The 22042-nt window shown below is 40.5% G+C and overlaps 1 pseudogene; it reads right to left on the bottom strand.

Annotated features, from left to right (window-relative positions):
* Positions 462 to 13322, bottom strand: LOC100523905 (annotated as a pseudogene).

The following is a 22042-nucleotide window of genomic DNA, read 5'->3' as shown; positions in this document are numbered from 1 at the left end:
TTCGGATTAACTGGGCAGGTCTCTCATAGCACTTGGCCATAGAAGACTGCATCTAACCACAACTGATGAACACTGGACAAACTCGTCCTTTAGTATGTTTCTGTACTAGATTTTAAGCAAATTTTATTTCCAAGAATTATACTTCCACTACCAATATGTGATTTTGAAAAAGAACAGCCTCCAAGTGAGCTTCCCATCACTGGGACGATCTTTGATGACCATCCCCAACCTGCCTGACAGCCAGGTGGACGTGTATGACCTAAGTTGAACCTATCAAACACATCTTACCAAGCAGGTAAAAATAAACACGTTTACGAATTAGTGCAGCAATAATACATAAGAGGGCTAAAATTATCAGGGAGGAAAAACCAAACCTCCGTGTCCAGTTGTATAAAGTCTCTTCTCTTGCAAGAAACGGGAATAAAGCTAAAGACCCAGTTTGATTTTGCTGCTGAAAGACTTTAAACTGTGAGCCAGTGAGGCAAGAATATGAGAACAGTTGGGGTGCAGATTATTGCAGCAGCAGCCTCTGAGGTGTCAAGAACCACTGCCATGATGACAGCTGGAATGCCAGGGTAAGTTCTTGACCAGACTGCTCCAAGAGGATGACCTTGGAGGTAGAAGATGCTGCCCAACCTTTTCCAAGCCTCCTGTGAACTCCCTTCATCCTGCCAGTAAATCCCCAATGCTCCCATAAAATCAATAAGCTTCCCACCTATATCATGAGCTGCTCCTGCCCCCAGACCAGCAAGGCAGTTTGAAACTCTGAAACTTGCTGCTCAAAGTTACTTGTGAAGATGCAGATAGATTTTCAATCATTCTTTAAACTGGCAAACCAGTGGCTTCTCCATTCCTAGCAAAGCGCATTTAATGCAACACTACATGATGTTTCTAGGCTCTCTCCTCAAATTCCACAGTGCACTAATTGTGCCAGACCCATCTGGCTATCAGCTTACTCTGGGACAGTGGTCCCTAAGGGAAGAGGAGCTAGTTTGTATTTCCCTGGAGCCCTATGATTCCTGATCCTCATGAAGAGTAAGGGGCTGCTGGCAATCTGCTGAGGCAGAGAGGGAAAGCTGCGTGGGCCATGCTCTCTGCACACGGGGCTACTGACAAGCTTGAAAAGGGGGTAAAAATGAAGGGAGAACAGTCAATGCATGGGGAGCCTGGTCCTTAGCTGCTGGCTACCAATCCCATTGGAACAGATAGATTTTCATTAAAAATGTCATTTTGAAAATTAGAAAAGCATACATACACATAGGCACCTAAACAGATGTTCATATTCCTCCTCCTTCTACAGTACTCACAGGAAACACATGTCTGTGTTGTCCTAGGTCCAGTTACTAATTAGCACATTTCAGTAGCACATTTCACGGAGGATAGGGAGGATTTCAAAGGGATTCCTTCCTTTTAAGTTGAGACAGCTGGTGCTAATTACCAAGCAGGAAAAGAATGTGCAAACAGATCATTGAGAAGCCATCAGTGGAACAGAAGGCTGAGGGGTCTTCTGGTCCCATTGTCAAACTCCTCTCCCATGGTTGGAAGGGGCTGCACATCATCTGCATCTTCACCTCACCCCCAGGAAGCAGCTGTCCAGTTTCATCACCCTGCAAGGAGGTGGGAAACCCAGTTCAAGAACACCAACTCAAAGGGCGTGTCACAGCATGCACGTAAATTTCACAGAGATGGAGCCAGGGCTCTTATGATAAACCATTTCCCTCTCAAAGATGCACAGGAAAATAGAAGCTAAGCATGGCCTTTACCTTTGGAAACAAACTCGGGATTATCCATTCAAAGTTCATCTTTATAATTGTGTAACTACGAAATGAGGGTCATCCAGACACCCCAGATGATGCCCAGTAAGGGAAAAAAAAAAATTTTTTTTGGACTGTAATTCAGTAACACTTTAATGGAAAGAACACTAGACCAGACATCTAGAGCTTTCTGATACGTACTCACTTTGAGACTTAGGCAAAGTTATCTAGTTTTTCTGAGCCTTGGGTTTTCATCCGTAAAATGGGAATGATGGGACCTAGCACACAGGGCTGTATGTGAACATTTTGGTATATCATAAAGGTAAATGTATATTTAATTTGTATCTCTATATGTAAAGTAGAGCTATGGGGTATCTTGGAATATGATTTCCTGCAACAGCCAACAAAGTAATCTCAGCCCCGTGGAAGTACTCCTTTCAGAGGGAGTTGATTGTCCTGGGTTCGGAGCATATCTAGAGATTAGTCAGCTTGCAGGATGACTAACTGGATTTTAGAAACTGGCGTCACAACTAGGAACCATTATGCAAAGACAGTGGGGCAGAATGACCAAAGGTAAAAGTTTTGAAATCACACTGCCTCAGTTTCTAATTCTCCTCTATCCCTTTGCACCTATGTGACCCTAAGCAAGCCGCTTGACCCCTAACTGCAAATTAAGGGAAACAATAATGACACCAATTCATGGCTGGCTTCCTTGTGAGGACTGAATGACATGTAAGATAGGCACAGTGCTTGACAGGTTATAAATTTCATCTCAAGTAGCATCAGAATTATGAAGACAAGGTTGGGAGTATTACCGTTACAGAGCTGAGGAACAAGTTCATTTTCCTTTATTTTTAGCTTAACTATTATGATCAACATTTTCCTTTATTTTTTATTTTAATAACTAGTCAGCTAACAGGCAATGCTTACATTGTGCAGGTTTTATGCATATTGATTCATTTAATCCTCAGAACAACCCTATAAGATATGTTAGTGAGTAGCAGAGCTGGGATCCGAACCCAGGCAGAAGCTTGCTCTTAATTATTGCACAAATGAATGGGACCCAGGTATTGAGATTGGGGGGCCGGGGGTTAAGAGTGAACCGCTTGCTACAATGGTAGTTTGTACAGCTAAATTTGAATGTGAAAATGTTACACATGCTTGCAGGGATGAATGTCCCCTACACATCATAAGGGAAAATATATTTAGCTGTTTTGACATTATAAAGTAGTCATGCCCTGACTTATCCAAAGCTTTGCCATTTGTTCTTTCCTCTCCTTCATTATTTCTGTTTTCAGGAAACTGAAAACATTCTAAAAAATAAAGAAAGTGTTCCCTCATTCCAAGTAGTCTTTTAAAGACAAAAATAATAACTCAGAATAACAGCAAGATAAATTTGATGAATCAAATACCACTGAAAACCCACTTAACGCCCACATTCACTGTCTGTCTGAAAAGTTCCAAGTTCTATCATTTTTAACAAAGCCCAAAGATTTCACTCAGCTCTTTTGATATCAAAGAAAAAGAAATTTCTGCATCATTGTGACTGCTTTTTATAGAACACCTAATTTTTAGGAACAGTGTCTAAGCCCATACCCTGCACATCCAGAAACTCAGTAAAAGCATGTTGATTGCTTAAATGCTAATGAATGGTACCTTGTTGATATTAAAATGATATTTCCATAAATGGGAAATGTAGCAATTTTTATGCATAGGCTCCTTGAACCTGGGAAGGCATACCTGGAAGATGATTAGTTAGTGGCTGGAGATGAAGGCTGTAGGTTACATATAAGTTGTATGAGACCAAAGAAAGAGATTGTTTCATGTTTAAGAGGAAATATAAAAAGTCAAAGAGAGACAGTGACAAACAAGATGGCATGAACAACGCCGGGGGTCATTAAAGAATAGTCTCTCTGAGCACTCTGAGGTCATGCCAGCTTGTCCAAAGACTTGCTCTTCCTCCCTGCTGGCTCTCTGTCATGGATTCCGGTTCTGGTCATGCCCATCACTTGCCAACCAAGTTGCTACATCCTGCATCTGTGCTCTTATTTATGCTTGGCTTCCTCTCCAACTTTCTTCCGTTTCTAATCATCTGTATCTTACAATTTTCAGACACCTGATCAAACCTCATGTGCCAGCTCCTAGAGTGTATTTTTTTTTTTTTTGCATTCAGTACACCTATACCCATTGAACCAGTGCTATAACTCCTTTGAAATTAAATTCTTGCTAATTAATTACTCACCAGCTCTTTCACACTTAATTTTTTTCTTCCTGAACTGGTTGCAAACAGAGCCTACGATTCCCACATCTTTTCCATTTGCCAATGAATTGTTCCTTGTGTAATGCATCATGCCCAGCAGATATTCCATTACTGTAGGAAATTATCCAGAATCATACTGCCTTCAACTTGTCCATGCCATTGCAATGGCTGTGTGAAAGACATATAGTTAGTCCTTGATATTGTGACAAGAAGTTGCAGAACCATCCATGTTGACTCTCCCAGAATCTACAGATAACATCTGCTTAAATTCTAGGAGCAAGTGGAAAGCTGCGTGATCACAGTTAAAGCATAGAAGGCATGTTAACATGATTATGGGCATGGTTTGGGAGTTCGACTTTCCAGCCTCTGCCACTTTGTAGCTGGTAGAGCTAACTAACCTCTTTAACCTCAGCTTTCTCTTCCTAGGATAGTAGGATAGGAATATAATCATAGTATCCCTCTTGTAGAGTTTTCATAATGATAAGGAAGGTAACACAGATAGCATTGCACCTGGGACAGGAGACACCCTCAATCTATAATAGCTATTCATCTCATAACTAAAATAGTTAACCAAGAACTCAAATATGTTTTAAGGACACAACAGACCATTGCTAATGATATGCAATGCATCCCATTTGAGGTTTAACTTTACATATATATATTTACATATGTGTATTTAGTATTTAAATTATTTGTAATTAATAGCGTTTAATCTTGAAAGCATTTGTGTCATCCAGTTATCACTAAGGCTTTATAGTCGTTCAGATATGGGTAAGAATTCTAGCTTTTCCACATACCTAGTCAAATGGCAAAAGACAAGTTGGCTAATATCTTGAAACTTCAAGTTTCCTTATCTGACATGAAGGAAAGGTCATTGCTACTTTTTGAGATGGTTAGAATTGCATGTAAATCCTCTAGCAGCCAATAAAAGACAACTGTCATGACTTCTAAGCCCTCCATTTTCCTGATTATCCTAAGGAGCAGCAACTCTGTACGTTTAAGGTAAGTGTAGCAGAGAGCTACATCTCAGGACACTTCACAGAGCTCTAGCTCTTCATCTTCCTAGTGGCATTCTCTGAGAATTAAGAGGCGAGTATTTCTTTGGGAACGGACTCATGTGGGAGAGCTTGGAGTAGGCACTTTTCGGACTCATTTTCTACAGTGTTGGCAGAATGTGGGTTGTCATCACAGTCTGGGTATTGTCTTCTTCCTGCAGTTGTACAATTGTCACATTGTTGCATGGTGTTATCTTCATCTCCCTGACGGACTGATTATAAGGTAAATCTGTACTGCCTGACCAATGTGCCAGGTGTCTGCTCTAATAACTCCAAGTGTTATCACTTAAAAAAAATAGAGATGTGGAGGGGAAACAAGGAGCCACCAACCAGCATGCACTTCCAACCCCACCACAAAGACACCAGATGTTGCTAGGCTGCATTTTGTTTGGACAAGTTCTGCTTAATCTTCCCTGGGATCAAGTGAGGAATTCAACCATTGCCTGCTCAGAGCAATAATGTTGACAATCATTTAGCAACATCTGGAACTAAGGGCAGTTTCTTTTTCTTTTCTCCACTGAAGGTCGGGGAGGGGGAAGGTAAGAAGGCAAAGGAAGGGATATTGAGCTATTCAAAGACAAAAATAAAAATCTAGATAGGTTAATTCACTTTTTCCTTCATAGTATAGAATCAGAGCCTTTCACTCATTAATCCAGCCTATACCAGAACCTGTGATAAATTCAGGGGTTATAATAATTATGACAAGGACAAATGTATAAATAAAAACATAGTCCTTGACTTCAAGAGGCTTTTATTCTAGAGGTTTAACAAAAAATGACCACCAAACAAATAAAAAACAGCATAATTGCACATCGAAATGCTAGCTTTGAGTAATTCTTTAAAATCAGAGAGAAGGAGCAGCGGATATTTGTGGCAGAAATAGGCACCTGGAAGAGTTGTCATTTAAGCTGAGACATGAAGGATGGAATGAGGATTGAATGTTTTCAGCTGAGGGAAGAGGATGTGCGTAGACCTGAGGGCAGTAGGAAATTTAGTGTGTTGACGGTCCCGAGGGAAGAGATCACTAAGAAGAATGAGTAACGAGGAGAGTTGCAAGATGAGGGTGGAAAAATAGTCCAGGGCCAGCTCATGCCGGTCTTTGGGTCATGACTCATATTGTTGGTAGAATAGGAAACCATTGAACAACTTTCTGAAGGAGAAAGGCATATGTGATTTAGACAGTCTAGCACAACAATCAGAGGAGAGCCAGATTACTGAAGTTTAACTCTTGGCTCAACCATGTGTTAACTGGGTGACCCTGAGCAAGGTGCTTTGTTTGCTCATCTGAAAAGAGCAATAATAATAGTATCTACTCCACTGTTTTGAAGTTTAAAGGAATTATTTCATGGGGAACTGACAAAAGGGTGGACCCCTCATAAATGGAATTGGTGCTCTTATAAAATAGGCCTCAGAGAGTTCTCTCCCCATTTTCTCCTGTGTGAGTACACTGAGAAAATCACAGTTGCAACCTGCAAAAGGGTTTCGCACCAGAACCCAACCATGCTGATCCCCTAAACTTGGACTTATGTTCTCCAAAAGTGTGAGAAATAAATTTCTGTTGTTTGTAAGGCAACCTGTCTATGGCTCTTTGTTTAAAAGCTCAAACTAAGACAATATGTGATTTTTTTTTTTTTTTTTTTTTTTTTTTTTTTTTTTTTTTTTTTTGCCATGAAATGCAGCAGCTTGATGTGAGATCACAGTTCTTAGGCCAGGATTGAACCTGATCCACAGTGGTGAAAGCCCTGAACCTAACCATTTGACCACCAGGGAACTCTTCATTTTCTTTCTTTTTTTTTTTTTTTTTTTTTTTTTTTTTTTTTGTCTTTTTGCCTTGTTTCTAGGCCCACTTCTGTGGCATATGCAGGTTCCCAGGCTAGGGGTCGAATCAGAGCTATAGCCGCTGGCCTATGCCAGAGCCACAGCAACACTAGATCCAAGCTGTGTCTGCGACCTACCCCACAGCTCACGGCAACGCCGGATCCTTAACCCACTGAGCAAGGCCAGGGACTGAACCTACAACCTCATGATTCCTAGTCGGATTCATTAACCACTGCGCCACGACGGGAACTCCTTGATTTTCACTTTTAAAAAGTTGTTGCTCCTGATAACGTGTGGACAATGGACAAGAAAAAGTGGTAGCAGAAAGATGCACTGAAAGAGTGTATGTAGTAATATAGCATAGAAAATCTGAAAGTCTGAAATAGGAGGGCAGAATTGGGGGTGTCGGAAGGAACTGGATTAAGATAATGTCTGGGCATAAATAAAATGTACTTCCTGATGGACTGGAAATGAAAGTGAGGAGAAACCAGATCAAGAATGGATCTGAGACTTTTCAAAATAACCAAAAGGCAGCAATAACCCAAATGTTTCTCAATAATGAATGGATAAGCAAACTGTGATGTATACATACACTGACATATTATCTAGCCACCAAAAGGAATGAAACATTGAAACATGCTACTATGTAGATGAACCTTCAAAGATGATCCTAGGTGAGAGAAGCAAGACACAAAAGATCACATAATGTATGATTGATTTATGTGAAATATCCAGCATAAATTAATCCATAGAGAGGGGTAGCATTTTGATGGTTCCCAGGAGTTAGGAGGAGGAGAGAATGGGGGAGTAACTGCTTGATGGGTATAAGGATTCCTTTTGGTTTAAGGAAAATATTTTGGAACTTGTTAGAGAAATAACATTGTGATTATACTAAATGCCACTGAATTGTTCACTGTAAAATTTGTCGTTTTTATGTTACATGCATTTCACCTCAATTAAATTTTTAAAAAGAAAAATATTAGATCTTAAATTTTATCTTGATCAACTAGATGAAGAGTTCTCAAATCAAATGAGAACAAAGGAGCTCATTGTTGTTGGGAAGTTTGAGTATGTAATGTTCATTATTTATGCAAATAAAAAAGCAAGAAATAAGTTACTACAATTCAACACATGACATTTAAAACAGTGGAAATGACTGATATGAGCAAGAAGAAAATTTAGAGAAAAGATATGATAAAGACCTTGGGATAACCTGTGAGAAATGCCAACAGCCCATTGGACTGTGTTGAAGAATGGAAGAAAGATGAGAAGGTAGAAGTAGTCTGTTCAGTTATAAACTTGGAATTTGTTTCTAAAGGGGAATAGAAAAATAAGGCAGGAACTGAAGTAATATATATGGTTACCCACCAAAAAAAAAAAAAAAAAAGTCTTAGAAGAGGGAAAATACTACAGCATGCTTGTAAAATAAAGGAATGATTAAATGAACGGTAAGATGTTGCTGCTGAGAGACAGCATGAATAACTCAAGGAGCAAAGTCTTTCTAATGCAAGAGGCAGCAGAATCCAAAGCCAAAGTGGAAACATATCCCTTCTTAGAAGAGGAGCAGCACTTCCTTCATTGCGGAGAAAGGAGAATTAGGATGGAGATGCACCAAACTGGCAGGTTTTGTGGTGGGAAGATGAGTGAGTTCATTTTCAATGACTTCTAGTTTCTCAATGAAGTATGAGTCTGGTCATGAGAAGGATGCGTGGGAGGTTTGAGGAAAAGGAGATGATATAGTACAGTCATCTCACAGAGATGGAGAAACTTAATAGGATTCCTGAGCAGTTCTGAGTGCCCACTTGAGGTTTCTGAATTCTGAATCAGTCATCTTTGCTTTGTGATTTTTTTCCCAACAACACTGCCTCTTGGGTTTGGGCAAAGGAAAAGCAGGAAAGAATCCTGCAACCTTAGAATAACTGTTATGATTCACCCAGGACCTATCATATTCCGCTTCCTGCTCATTGGCTGGTGGGCACTGAAGGAAGTTCAGTAAGCCCATTTGTTAAATATAGAAGGAAGAAACATCAGCATCAAGATATTTTGTGCCTGGACATCTGCCACCAGTAGTAACAAGGTTACGTCCAAATCTTTGGCCCCAACTAACCAAGGCATCCAGTAAGAAACAGTCTTGTAGCCATACTTACACCAATGATTGGAAAGGGTTGCCATGGAAATTGCCGTATTAAAAAGGTCAGAGTTGTTTCAGGAGCTTCAGTGCAGCCTCACTAATTTCATGTAAGATCTATCTGAATTAAAAGGTAAAATACAGAAGAGATGGAAAGAAAAGCAGTTGTATTTTCTTTCAAGTATATTGCGATCTATCTATTTGAACTAAAATGTGTCAAAATAATTCCAAGTGAGTGTGGTCTAAATTAATTACCTGATAAAGCAAAGTTTAAAAAGGAAAAATAGACAGCCTATAAATCCTACAGAAACCACCACAATGGCTAGTAGGATATGAAGAACGGATGGATTTTAATGGTGTCAGGAAAGATTTTTATATAGATTAATTGAAAAAACAATATCATAGCAACCGATGTTCTCATTATGGATCAGATGAATCCTCTGTTCTGTCCTATGGGAGTTTTCCTGTCTTTGTCTTTCGTCACTTCATTTAGTGAGGCTCACATGTCCTCCCCTGCCTCTCACCATCTGTCCACACCTACTCCTCCTTCAGGAATCTGTTCTGTCTTCTCATTATGCTTCAGGTATCAGTTTAACAAACTCTCCAGGAAGATCTCCTCTATGCCATTCAGCCTTCTTTATGCCCTTTTATGGAGTATGTTTTCTCAAGAGCACTTATTACTATTATAATTATGTTGGGGAGGGTTAATAGCCATCTATTTCTGCTAACCACTATATTCCTGGTTGTTGGCATGCATCCTGGCACACAGAGACTAGTACATAATTACAGAAGGAAGGCAAGAAAGAAAGGGAGAGGGGAAAAAGAATAAAAAAAAAAAAAAAAGGAGGAAGAACAACAGGGATGTCATTCAACCTACAAAGGGTTTCTCCTTCCATTGAATTCATAGGAAACCGTTTTTCTGCCCTGTATTTAATACTTAAATATATAACACTTTGATACATCTCTTGTGTTTTCTGACATACAATACTGCACATATAGTAAATATTTAAATGAAGAAGACACACCATTTATATGTAAGAATGTAGGAAATACCATATGCTGAGAATAGCATCAGACATGCCCTTGAACATGTAGATAATTAATCATGAATCTAAGGTTTTCTGAAATATTCTTTTTTCAATTTGATCTTATTTATTTTTATTGAAGTATAGCTCATTTACAATGTTTCAGGGGTGTAGCAAATTGATACAGTTGTGCATTTTTCAGATTAGTTTTCATTATAAGTTATTACAGAATATTCAGTAGACTTTCCGGTGCTCTAAAGTAGGTCCTTGTTGGTTATCTATTTTATATATAATAGTGAGTATCTCTTAATCACAAATTCCAAATTTAATCCCTCCTCCCTTTTCCCTTTGGTAACTGTAAGTTTGTTTTCTATGTCTATGAGTCTGTTTTGTAAATAAGTTGATTTGTATCATCCTTTTTGATTCCACATATAGGTGATATCATATGATAGCCATCTTTGTCTAACTTCACTTCATATGATGATCTCTAGGTTCATCCATGTTGCTGAGATGGCATTATTTCATTCTTTTTTGTGACTAAGTAATATTCCTATGTAAGATATAAGATATGTATCTTCTTTACTTTTCTGTTGATAGACATTTAGGTTGCTTCCATGTATCAGCTCTTGTAAACAGTGCTGCAGTGAACACTGAGGTACATGTATCTTTCTGAATTATGGTTTGTCTCCAGATATATGCCCAGGAGTGGATTGCTGGATCATATGGTAACTCTAATTTAGATTTAAAAGGCGCCTCCATACTGTTCTCCATAGTGGTTGCATCAATTTACAGGCCCACTAACAGTGTAGGAAAGTTACTTTTTTTTAATGCCCTCTCCAGCAGTTACTATTTATAGACTTTTTAATGATGGCCAGTCTGACCAGCGTGAGGTGATACCTCATTGTGGTTTTGATTTACATTTCTCTAATAATTAGTGAAGTTGAGCATCTTTTCATGTCCCTGTTAGTCATCTGTATGTCTTCTTTGGAGCAATGTCTATTTAGGTCCTCTGCTTATTTTTTGGTGGGGTTGTTTGTGTTTTGCTTTTTTATATTTTGGCAATTAATCCTTTGTCGCTTGCATTGTTTGCAAATATTTTCTCCCACTCTGTAGATTGTCTTTTCATTTTGTTTATAGTTTCTTTTGCTGTACAAAAGCTTTTAAGTTTAATTAGGTCTCCTTTGTTTATTTTGGTTTTCATTTCTAATACTCTAGGAGACTGATTCAAAAAAATATTGCTGCAATTTATATCAAAGAGTGTCCTGCCTGTGTTTTCCTCTGGGAGTTTTATAGTATCTGGTCTTACACTTAGGTCTTTAATCCAATTTTAAATCCAGTTCGTTTTTGCATATGGTATTAGAGAATGTTTTAATTTCATTATAGTTGTTTGTTTTTCCCAGCACCCTTTGATTGTGGGCCTTTCCGCAGAATAATAGGAACCCTTAAATGTCCTAATAGCTCTGTAAAAGTCGCAGGGGCTTCTTCTCCACCCTCATTACCCATCACTCTCTGCTGAACAATCTTCATTGTTTCTCACGCTCCTTTGTTTCTTCTGACTGCAGTGTTTTCTTCTGGGTATCAAATTCTGCTCACTGAACACTTACTAAATCCTTCACGTCACCTAGGAAGCCCTCTAGCTTTCTCACCACCACCTCTGTTCTGAATTACTGTATGAGTCCCCAGTTCACTGCAGGGCTCTGTCTCTTTTATCTTTGTACTCTCAGGGCTTAGTACTTGGTTTAAAATCCATAAACTCAACACACATCTATGAAACTGAGACATTATTCATTATGAAGCTACACCCTTCATGATGTCACAGACTTTAGACTTCCTGAAAACTTGTTCCAGGTTAATTACTATAGGGTGTGTGTGTGTGTGTGTGTGTGTGCATGCATGTGCACACTTCTTTCTAATTGTACTTCAAGCTGTTTCCAAAACAAGGCCTTAGGAACCCCCTCAAGTACACCACTGGGCTTGGTACACTGTCTTGTATTCATGCTTGGGTATTCCTTCACCAGGGTAGAAGATGTGATGAAATATGACTCCTTCCTCTATGACATGAGAGCTTTGCTAACTTTAGAGGTGGACAGTGGCCAATACAGAAAACACACAGGAACTTTTCCTTGGAACTAGGGTGGGATAAAAAGTGCCTGCGGTGAACACCACCGTCTTCTCCCTGAAACTGCCCCTCCAGTTTCTGAGGATATGCCAGAAAATAATCTTCTTTGACGATACTGAGTAACAGTTCCATAAAACAAAAGCACGTGTTTCCAAGGCACTGTGCTTTCGGAGATTCCGAGTGTAGTTTAGCTGCCGAATGAGCCAAGTGATGCATTCACCTCCACAACCAGGTAAACCCACCTCCTAGAGGAAGCCCACTCTCTTCTCGTAGTGTGATAGGCTACTGAGAGTTGGAAAGGGTGTAAGAACCCTAAGGTCACCTGAAAAATCTTCCCTGGGAAGTCAATTTCATGAGAGAGGTCTTCCACGAAGTGATACTAGGTGCTCCTCGGTCACTGTGTTGTCCATCAGAGGGATGCTTTTATTCTTGACCTTGCCATGTCCACATTTCAAGACGAGTTCCCAAACAGACTTCAGATGTAGAAATCCCAAGATCACAGAAGTTTCCACTCTAGGAAGTGTGTTTATGGTTTCAGGGGTTACTTTCATAAAGACATCACTGGCAGTCTTATTCAGGCAGAAGTCTAGCTATGGTTCTCGGCACCAGTAAACCTGCCCATTAATCCTTTGAATGCACACAACAAAGGCCAAGAAATGTTTCTCTGGCACTTCCAAGCCATGAGGTTTCTCTCCTAACTATCTATGGTGCATCCTGTCAGATAGTTGCTGCCAGGAATCATTCAGGAGTCATTCCAGTCACTTAAACTCGAGCTCTTTTCATCTTCTCTACTCTTTCTTTTGCAAAAGCCCCTTCTTATCCTGGGTGGCTTTTTCCCCTGCTTTTCTTTCCCCTGCTGCATAAGGAAGTTCCCAGGCTAGGGATCAAACTGGAGCTACCACTGCTGGCCTACACCACAGCAACGCCAGATCCAAGCCACACCTTCAACTCACACTGCTGCTTGCGGCAACACCAGAACTTTAACCTATCTTTTGAGGCCAGGGATTGAACTCACATCCTCATGGATACTAGTCAGGTTCTTAACCTGCTGAGTGATAATGGGAACTGCCAGGTTGGCTTTGAGGGCCTGAGAAACCTTCCTCTTTTTCAGGAGATTTTTCTGGAACCAAAGGAATCTTTTTTCTTTCCTCTTCCTCTGCCATCTTTCCAATGCAGCCACTGTTGCTCATGCACAGCCTCACTGTGCCTTAATTGCCATCATTTAAACGATGACCACATGAGAAGAGACAGAATACCTAGCAGAAATAGATTTTTTCACATTAAACTATCCTTTAAAAATAAAATTCATCTTGGTTATACAAGCCAGTGTTAGAAATTTTACAATATGATTCATTCTGGTAAAAATTACTTTCAAAAATATTGTACCATCTTATCCATAGAAAGTGGCATCAGCTTCTGCCGCATAATAAGAAAGAAAGTGGTAGTAAGTGGCCAGCTTGCAGTTGAGTGCATGCTTTTGGGACAAGCCGGGTTTCTCAGCCCTTTCCTCTTCCTCCTTCTCCCCATCCCCTATGCGGAGACTTATGGGACTTGCTTAGACGCCCTTAGAGCTGTTGTGGGTTTTAAGTTTGCTGACTGATTTTCTGGCATGAGGATTTAGGCAGCGGGGATTACAGACTGGGAATGTGGGCTTATGTTCCCAGGTTCTAAATATCACCAAGTCAGAAAAGAATTGCATTTGTAAAATGAAAGGGAGACTCCTTTTACCTTTTAATAACCCCCTCCACCCTCCCTAGCACCACTTGCAAAAGAAAGAGTGAGAAAGGGGGCAAAGGAACTTATTGGCAAGAGGACTTTCTACTCACTAGGATGTTATAAGTAGCATGAAAGAAGAGTGAATTAAATTTCAGTTGACAGGGCTGAACCCACAAAGGAAAGGGTGGGAAAAAGGCAATAAAGGGTTGTGATGATGCCAATTAAGGATCCAGCAAAAGGGCAGGTTGCCCTCCATCTGTTCGGGTAGTGCTGGCTGAGACATTCCTGGGGAGTGGGGTGGGGGCAGTCATCCTCAGGGAAGCTGACTCAGTGACTCTGCCAGAAATGATGTGTAGGCAGAAGAAGGAATGACAGGGAAGAAAATGTCTCCCCAGAATGTGGTGGTGACACCAGCACTAACTGGCACCTGCAGTCAGAAAAACTCATTCATTCACCTTTTCAAGTGTTGTTTGTGAGGCAGCTCCTCTACATAAATCAGAGCCCCTAAATATGTGTCCTCTTCCAGATTCTTACAACTTCACATTTAGAATCTTCCTACATAGTCCTTGCCTCTAGCCTCTCCCTGTTCCAGCCTATCCTACACATAAAGACCAGGAAAATTCTTCATCTACATGAAAGTGGTTATATACACAGGCTCTGGAATTAGGCTTCCTGGATTCAAAACCTGGCTTCACAACTTATTATCCTGTGACCTTAGGTAAGTTAGCTAACCTCTCTGAGCCCCCACGCGTCAGTCACCTTAGGGTAAGTGGCAGAAACAGATGTCCCCAACATCTTCCTGGTTTTAACAATAACACTCTGTGTCTTGCTCATGTTTGTGTCCACCCTAGGTCTGAGGCTGTGTTCTGTGACCTTCTCACTCTGTGATGGAGGCGAAAGGGGCAGCCTCACCTGGATCATACCAGCCAGTGGCAGAAGGAAACCACCCAGTACCATTAACTTTTGCAGATTCCTCATCTGCAGAATAGCTTTCTCACCCTTTCCTCCTCAATGCCATAATCACTTCCCTCTCAGACACAGATAAATGCCTAGTCCAACAAAGACAAAACATAATTTGCCATCTTCTGCCCAATAATTAAGTTTGATACTCATGTACAGAGTAATGGACTCATCCAGGGAAAATAGGGCTATAAAAAAAAAAAAAAGGTTCTGCTTATATAATGAAACTAAGACATTAAGCCCTTATTGTTACCTTGACATTGAACATGTCACCTCCATCAGAGGAACATTGTGAAGGAAAAACTACGTAAGTGAGTGTGCCCACACATCTTCTCACTCCCAAACACCTTTGTAGTATCTCATCTATTCCATAAAATACAGCAAAATATGTGTCTTGAACGTTACTGCACTTGTGAAGATGATGAGTTAAAGACAATGCTTAATAGAAGAGTGAGCCAGTACCTCAGTCAAGCTAGACTCGCTGTTACAACTATCAACCCCCAAACCCACTGATTTAACACAGTAAATGTCTGTTTCTTGCTCTCATTATGGTCCAGTGTGGATTAGCTGTAAGGGTGGCACAAAGGATCTCATCACAGTGCGATCTGGGTTGGTGAGGACAATGTTGGGGCTGGGAAATCTGTTCCACATTTACACTCAGGGACCCAGGCTCCTTCCATGTGGCCACCTCAACCTCCTGTATGTCCTTGGAGGCCTCTCTATTCAGTAGCTGTGAGATGAGTCAAGAGATCAGAGGATTGCACTTGGGAGGATTTTATGGCCTGGGCCTGAAAAAGAGTCTTACCACTTCCACCTCATTCAATGACCACAATTTTGACACAAGGCTGCATCTACCTGCAAAGGAGGCTGGGAAATATAGTCCACCTCTGAGTCCAAAGGAAGGCAATTTGGGGAGAAAATGAGTCAGTCTGTTCCACAGTAATGTAGGCTCCTTTCCAGCTAAATGACGACTCAGTACAAAAGCCTTAAAGGCAATGATTCAAATATGTGCATTTACAGCATCACGAATTACGACATGTTCTGTATGTTTGGCCTTATGTGCATATGTCTTTGGAAATGACGGTCTGCCTTACTGCTATAAAAAGCCATTCCGACACGAATTGCTGAATCACTATGTGAAACCCAGGAGTCTGATCCCTGGATTAGGCTGCTTATAAGCTAACAGGTAGAAGAGAAAAGCCATTCAAATTCTTACCCACAGAATAAACACACAGACACCGAACACCATCAGACTATGCTTTGTGCAAACACGCAAGCTCCTCCCACAGAGGCTGACATAATGGAGGGGGGAAGGAAGAGAAGAGAGAAAGGATATGTACACAAGGAATTGAACCAAATCAAATGTTTTGCGATATGCTTGACTACTTGCCCTGATAAGGAGCAAGATGAATTCTTCAGATTGGCCTGGCCTCCCAGTCAATACTTGTTCAAAAATTGTCAAGCCCAAGACAGATGACATCATGGAGGGCAAATGAAGATCATTTCCTTGTGCAGGGATTGGTGCTTGGGTTTTGTTTATACCCCAGCGGCCTGGGCCTCGTTGGAAGTAACCAGATATTGTAGGTTTGAAAGAGGCTTTCCATTTGCATCACTGGGCAGTGAGTGCAGCCAACAGGAAGCCCAGTGATTCAGATAACTTGTTGTAATTGAAATCAATACCGACACAAGCAAAACGGCCTGAAATGGCCGTGCTGTGCTCTGACGGAAGATTTTCACATTCCCTGCCAATGACAACCGATATCAAGAAGGAACTGTCAGCTTCAATGGTGAGACATAGTGCTTTCCAAGAGGAAAGAAAAAGGTTTTGGACCCGTGACCGTTTTCAATAAGGAAAAGAAAGAAACTGTACTTCAGCTCTCTATTAGGTTTCACTCACGGATTCCAGTTCAATTCCAATTTGAGTTTCTGGGAAATGGAAAGAGACAGTTGGCCACCCTGCTCCCTTTCCTGCCAATTCTGTGTTCTTTCTTTTCCACTCTCACCCAGACTGGGTTCTGGTGAAGGAGAGAATAATTACTACTTAATGTTTATTGAGTATCTTCAGGTTCAGGACCACGTTTTCGTCCAGGGACCAGCAAAGTTTGTCTATAAAAGGCCAGGAGCTCCCATCATGGCACAGCGGAAACGAATCTGACTAGGAACCATGAGGTTGCAGGTTTGATCCCTGGCCTTGCTCAGTGGGTTAAGGATCCAGCGTTGCCGTGAGCTGTGGTGTAAGTCACAGCCGTGGCTCGGATCTGGCGTTTCTGTGGCTCCAGCGTAGGCCAGCGACTGCAGCTCCAATTGAACCCCTAGCCTGGGAACCTCCATATGCTGTGGGTGCAGGCCTAAAAAAGACAAAAGACGAAAATAAATAAATAAATAAAACATAAAAATAAATAAAAGGCCAGATCATAAATATATTAGGCTTTTTGAGCCATGCCATCTTGATTGTGACTGTTCAGTTCTGCTGATGTTCTGTGGACATATAAACAATACGTAATAAATGAATGTCCCACATTCCATTAAAACTTTATCTGGAAAATAAGCAGCAGGCCACATTTGGCCTATGGACCATAGTTTAGAGACACTGTTCTAGAATTTACATTTACTGATCTTTCTAGGGAGCGTATGACTATTCTTCTTTTACAGATAGAGTTGACCACTCCCCACAGCTTCCCCGCAGTTATGGGTGAAGCTGTGTCTAACGCCCAAAGCAGCCTGTGATTTTTCTATGTGCCACTCTGAGGAAGGCAGTCAGGAAGCCTGAGCAATAGCAGAAGCTATACTTCTGAGCCTGCTTACAAGTCGTAGCTGCTAGTTTAAAGAGTTACCCAACTCTTCTCTCTTGGTGCGCCAGTGTTGACCTAACCAAGTTTTTCATGATGTGAGATAGGTAAAGAGTCAGATGCTACCAGAAATAGGCACTGTCAGAGCATGTAACCCCCTTAAAAAATGTCTGTTTCCCACGGCCCCTAGAGCGTCCACTCCAATGCCAGATTTGAAGGGTGTTTAAGCATTAATTTGGTATCGCACAAATGCAATATTTATAAGCATCCCTGTGTTTAATGTCCACCACAAGGATGGGAAGGGAGGATGTCTATATCCCAGAGCCTTGCACAGAACCTGATGCATAGAAAGTTCTCAGGAAATGTTTGTGTCATGTCTTCATGTAATAAAACATTTATTATAAATGAAAATGTAATTATTATACATTATTATGATTATATATTTATTATGGTCAGTGTATATTATTATAATTGCATATAATTTTATTACGTGTAATTATGATTACATATTATAAGGTATAAATAAATTAAAAGTTTTTACATGTGATGGAATCAAAGGAAGGCATTATCCCTGCTTTCTGTAAGCTGACACACCAATAGAAAAAAGGAGAAATAAACGCAAGTATTGTTGTCAGCCCTGAAGTACTGCTGAAAAATCCAAAGAGAATTAAGAAGTCCCCCGGTGGCCCAGTGGGTTAAGGATCTGGCATTGTTGGACCAGTGACCCAGTGGCTCAGGTCACTGCTGTGGCACGGGTTCAGCCCCTGGCCCGGGAACTTCTGCATGTCATAGGCATGGCCAAAAACCACCACAACAACAAGATAATGAAAGAGTGCTCTGGTTGTTTAGAGGAGAACAGAAAACTTAACTCTTTTCTGCAGGCATATCTTCATAAAAGTGATGGCATAGAAGCTGGCTCTTGGAACAAGTAGGGCTAGGTAGGTGGAGATGTCGGAAGAAGGGCGCTCAGGTGAAGGAGACATGGACAGAGACAGTGAGATGGGAAAAGGTGGGGCATCTTGGTAGAAAAGAATCTTCTTGGTTTGAATAGAGCATTGAGCGGGAAGGGGAGGATAATGAAAAATAAGGCCATAAAAGCAGGTTGGGAGAAATATGACAAATCATAATAGAAGAGTTTTGAAATAAAAACTAAGGATGGGAAATATATTTCCAAGCTGAAAATATTTCAAAGTTTCCCATTTTCTCCAAAAAGCTGTTATTGTCCTAATCCAAAAAGAAATTGACAGAAAAAAATGATATTGAATTGTAATAAAGTATAAAATATTGCAGTTTTACAGTAGAGGAAATGATGTCACTAAACATAAAGTTATTATGTTTATAATTTGCTAAATGTGTGAATTTACATCCGTTCTAATTTGTCATGTCTCAAGAGTACTATTAGCCTTATGAGGTTGGAACTGAATCTAATTTTTTCTCACTGTTATGTTCCCAGCACCTAGCACAGTTCCTGGTATGTAGCCAATGGCCGATAAGTGTTTAAAGAAGAAATGAATGAAATAATACTACTTTACATAGTCACAAAAACAAGCATCTTTTTGCTTATTTCTTGGTTTGGGTAAATAGATGTCAACTATTTGAAAGCCAACTAGGAAATTCACAAACAAAAAATCTATTTAAACACACAATAAAAACACACATGCTACTTAGGTTAAGAGCCTTGCCCTGACTTTAGTGTTGACTGATAAAAGAATCAATTAAACCTGGGTCCTTTTCTTAAAACCAAAGCCCTTTGAATTCAGCCATGTGCAAGAGATCCACATAGTCCATTATTTTCTGATGACTACAAATAGTTTTTAACATAGAAGGAATCCTACGCTTCAGTAAAAATAATGATTATCAAACGCCTAATTGTCCTTCCAACCCATCACCATTGCCCACTCCTCTCTGACCTACCCTGCTTCCAAGTGATCATCTTCAAGTATGATGGAGGAGTTGACACTTTGTAATACCAGATTAATGGGTTATTTTTATTTATTTACTTATTTTATTATTTTTTTTTTTTTTAGGGCTGCACCCATGGCATATGGAAGTTCCCAGAATGGGGTAGAATTGGAGCTGCAGCCACAGCAACATGGGATCTGAGACATGTCTGTGACTTACACCAGAGCTCATGGCAGTGCCAGATCCTTAACCCACTGAGCGAGGGCCAGGGATCGAACCCGCATCCTCATGGATACTAGTTGGGTTCGTTTCCACTGCACTACGGTGGGAATTCCTAATGGGTCATTTTAAATTAAAGCATTTTCAAAATCTTACTAGCAATGCTGTAGCAAGAATATTACAACAACAGAAGGTAAATTATGGCTTTCAGCCTAGAGGGTTTTCATGGGAATTCCTATGTCTGTCTGGGCTAGTCTTTAGGGTCTAGACGGAGGGAAATCACTCCGTCCATTTGCTAATCACTGAAGCTAAAGCAGGATTTCCGTGCCAAGTAGGCAAAGCATAATCCTTTGGGACACTCCCGCCTCCGAGTAAGATGATGAAACCCCCAGATGGTGGCTTGTTATTTCCATACAGCATAGGCAAGGGTCCAGTGTCAGCCAGGCATGAAACTGAAGCATGAGACTAGTCCAGACCAGGGCAACGTTCACAGTGAATAGTGAACACAGACTGTTTTCTTTTTCTTTTCTCTTCTTTTCTTTCTTTCTTTCTTTTTTCTTTTTTTTTTTTTCTTTTCTTTTCTTTTTTTTTTTTTTTGGAATTAGCTATTTTTGTGTACTTAAGAAAGCATTTCTTGGTGGTAATGGTTGCAGTGGTGGCAGATGGGATCCCACTGCCTTACAAGAAAGAGCTAGCTCCTGAGATTATTGCAGTGGCTCGCTCTGAGCAATGTGGCTTCCAAAAGTGGAGGTGGAAATTAAATGGCACTTACGTAGCAAAGCTGTAGGGATAATTAGTAATTCGACACACAGCCATTTGGGGCAAGGTCAACAGGAGGAGTAACATAGCATCATATGATAACCGTTTAATGGGCTGTGTGAAATGAGTGGGTGGTCTAGGCTCAGTTCTGCCCAGGTACTGGTTCCCACACTCCCAGGCTCTGAAGAGAGTCTTGAGTTCAACTGCACACAAAGAGTCACACATACAGCTCTGGCTGGATAGAGTTAGCCGTGAAAGCCCCATTACACCAGAGGTTGGAGCTCCTTCTGGATAAATAAAGTCGTTCAATGAAGCTACAAATGCATGACATTTTAAGTCTGCTGACCTAACTAAATTATACCAGTTGGTATAATTTTTCAACTTGAATAGCTTTTCCATTTCTTTGCCACAACATTGTGAAAAGGACTGGACAGAGTCATGCTAATTCTGGGGAAAATTAGATATTTGGATAGAGGAAAGGCAGGAAGGCTTCACACTGAAGTTTTTCTAGCAGGAAAAATAAAAAATGGCCTTCTATTCAGGAGCAATGCTTCACAGTGGCCTGACACCATGGGAATTCACCAGACAGGTGGGTGGAGCTCAGCTATCTCCAGGTATGAAGTTTTTACCCTTCCTTTGCCTCAGCTGGATTCTCAAGAGTGGTCCATTTTCAGTGATAACAAACCTTTCTTTAACAGTAGAGATCACTCATGTGTGTTCAGTGCAAGCCAATTATACACGCAGAGAAGAGGAAAAATTTATGTCATATTATGCTAAGAATTGCAAATAGCATTTTTTAACATGAATGTTCTGTGGATACTTAATTTAATTGACATTTGTCACAGACCTACTGTATGCTGATCTGGAAACCATTCACCCTATCCCCAGGGTCCATCCAAAGAGAGTCCAAGCATAGGTTAGCACATAAAGAGCTTTCAAATCCTTTACAACAAGGGTCAGAAAACCTTTCCTATAAAAGGCCAGATAGTAAATACTTTCGACCTCAGAGGCCAAACACAGATTATTCTCTCTACAACTACTCACCTCTGCTCATAGCCTGAAAGCAGCCAGGACAATACATCAATGAGTAGGTGTGACTGTGTTCCAATAAAACTTTATCTTAAAAGCAGGCACCAGGACTGCATATTATGATATAAAGTCATCTGAACATTAAACTGAGAAGGAAAGAAAGCAACAACCAAAGTTTACTATTTTTTTTGAAACCATAGTCTGATTTATTTCTGTCACGGCTATGGAGACAGGAATTAATCCCCTTACATGCAGAAACAGCTTCGCTGTCAGAGTATTTCATTAATTTATTGATTTATGCTTTACCTACTTTCCAAAAAAAAATCCAAGGTAGCTGTCGCTGGGAATACATACATAAAGACTCACCTACATGGTGCAGGTAAAGAGACTTTCCCAACCAATGTAATTCTAGATAGAATTATATGTCATCAACCAGAAATTCATCTGAGACAAAAATTTGCCTTCCTCTAACACTTAGTTAAGATGGGGTGTGTTAAGCTTCAGCAGAC

The sequence above is a fragment of the Sus scrofa genome, chromosome 5, assembly GCF_000003025.6.
Source record: "Sus scrofa isolate TJ Tabasco breed Duroc chromosome 5, Sscrofa11.1, whole genome shotgun sequence".
Taxonomy (NCBI): domain Eukaryota; kingdom Metazoa; phylum Chordata; class Mammalia; order Artiodactyla; family Suidae; genus Sus; species Sus scrofa.
This window is presented reverse-complemented; position numbering and strand designations above follow the sequence as displayed.